Below are 2,500 nucleotides of genomic sequence, written 5' to 3' on the forward strand. Positions count from 1 at the left end.
CGATCTGTTTATAGTCTGAATCTTTTCCTGTCGTGGGGATATGCCGAATTGTTTAACATGCTAGCTGAACACTCTGTATTAAACATTTTACAGTCACGTGATGTGCAATAATTGTTGACGATTTTTTCCTAAGGAAGAGACTGTGGGGTCCTGGGGTGTCTCAGTGTCAAGCTCTTTCATGTAGGAGGCCTGGGTTTGAGCCTAGCGTCAGAGAGCTAAAGAAACAGGCAGATGCCATAGATGCCTGGCCCCTGCATCCGAGCCCAGGCCGTGTGGGCTGCACTCAGTTATGTCCTGCTGAACTAAACATCTTGTGCCATTAAGAAATCACAAGTTGCTGTGTACTGTCAGGTGGGCTGGGCATGTGACAGTGGGCAGCACTCCCTGGTATTGCTTTGTTTCTTAATCTTTCAAAAATGCCATGGAAATACTAGTTTTTATGGGATTGTCAAATTGTCTGGCTGATCTTTAGTTAGAGAACTTTCTGGAACTATTAAGGGAATCCTGGGTACTGCAGCCTGTGGGCTGCAATGTGGATGGCTGCCACCTGAGTGACATCACATATGATGTCACATAATACATCAGGAGTGCTACAGTGGAATGCCCAGTGAGTTAAGCAACCAGAATGCCTGCTTCGGCTGCACATGTACTAAAGTGGTACAGATACAGAGAAGACTAGCATGGCACTCTGCATGAAGGTGACACTCAGGTTCATAAAGCAACAAGAGAAAATATTTCAATAAAAAAACCCGTCTGGTTAAGAGAACAAGAAAAACCACAAAACATTGTTTTTACAGATAATTTCTGGAGGCCATGAAGGTTCATTTTTCAAAATATGTTCTGTTAAATATGATAACAAAGCAAAACCCAAGGTCAGGTTGATTTAAGATAATTTAGGTTAAGCAAAAACATTTCTTTTGGGGCTGGAGAGATGGCTCAGCAGTTAAGAGCACTAGATGTTCTTCCAGAGGTCCTGAGTTCAATTCCCAGCAACCACATGGTGGCTCACAACCATCTGTAATGAGATCTGGCCTCCTCTGGCCTGCAGGCGTACATGCAGACAGAATGCTGTATGCATAATAAATAAGTAACTCTTTAAAATTTTTCCTTTTTGTAATTAAAGGATTTCTGGAAACTTCAGTGTGGCAGGGGTCATTGGGAGTCTCCAGGAAATAGATGAGAGCTCATAATATTCTTCTATCTCTTCGATCTTTTTTGGATGAACATTTTGTAGGACCAATTAGTAAAGACATGCTCTGGTTTGTGTGGCCGGGACACATGACCACACCCTCAGCAGGGTGATGGGAACAGTGGGCCACACCAGTGCAGTCAGGGTTCACTCGAGGTCCTGAAAGGGAGTGGGAAAGAGCTCTTTGGGTGGTCCAGTAAGTGCCACTAGGGCTCTTTTTCTCCTTGGAGATCTTTGACATGGTGGGTTGGAAAAAAAGACAACAGGCCTTGTGGTTAAGGCTTGAGCCACGCCAGCCTCCTTCAGTGTCCAACTCAAATGAGCTGAAGAAAAATAGGTAAGTGGAGTCTATAAACAGAAAAATCCTACCTGAGATCAGTAGCAGCTATCGGACCATTACACACTCGCTTCGTAGGTGGAATGCTGTTTTGTTCGATGTTTCCATGGTAAGCCTTTGAGTATGTGTGTGGCTTCCCAGCTCGTTCTGTGCAGTGTTCAGCCTGTTGCTCTCGTTCTGGGGACAGCACTTCTGCAGTCACTTTGCTCTGTGGTTCGTATAGGCCAAACAGCCATGTGGTAGAGGATTGACCAGCACTTCCAAATCTATTCCTTGAGCACTGGTCCTGCAGAACAGTTCTCCTGACCAAGTGAATCTGGGAAGAGCTGTACTGTATTCCACTGCAGATTGCTGGTGTGTGTTTGTATACTGGAGGCTGCGGGAAGAATTCTGTCTTTCAGAATCTTGCATACCCACTGCCTTCCATTCCCATTGTCCAGGAAACATACTTTCTTTTTTTTTTTTTAATATCTTTTGAAAATGTCAGTCAGAGAGACTCAAATCCCTTAAGAAAAAGACTGGTAGGGTGCCCATTCTCTATGGCAATGGCATCGAGACATGGAGTGAGTGGCATGGCTTCTGTCCTTTTACTGAGGGACAAGGATGTCAAGGTCCACAAAGTCACATGCTGTCCCAAAGATTGTTAAGTTGAACACTCAGATCAATTACATAGAGTCATGTCAGACACAATTCTGGGTGATTTTGTTTTGCTTTTTTTGGAGGAGGGCGGATGTCGTTATGTAGTCCTGGCTATCCTAGAACAATGCTGGCCTTGAATTTAGAGGTCCAACTGCCTCTGCCGCCTGAGTGCTGGGGCCAGAATTAGAGGGCTACATCACCCTTCCCAGCCCCTGGGTCACAGTCTTTAAAATATCATATGAAGTGTTAATGTCCAGATCTGTTGGAGACAAGCCTGTAAAAGATTGTCAAGGTAAGCCTCCAGGTATGCCTGTGGGGTTAACTGAGGCAGGAAG

General features: G+C 44.8%; 1 non-coding gene across 1 annotated transcript; it reads left to right on the forward strand.

Moving 5' to 3' along the window:
* Positions 1–627: 627 nt before the first annotated feature.
* On the forward strand, positions 628–737 carry LOC120093927 (U6 spliceosomal RNA). Its single transcript, XR_005487639.1, has one exon. It is a non-coding gene; the product is annotated as a U6 spliceosomal RNA (small nuclear RNA).
* The last annotated feature ends 1,763 nt before the right edge of the window (positions 738–2,500 follow it).

Source organism: Rattus norvegicus, chromosome 7, assembly GCF_036323735.1.
Source record: "Rattus norvegicus strain BN/NHsdMcwi chromosome 7, GRCr8, whole genome shotgun sequence".
NCBI classification, from domain to species: domain Eukaryota; kingdom Metazoa; phylum Chordata; class Mammalia; order Rodentia; family Muridae; genus Rattus; species Rattus norvegicus.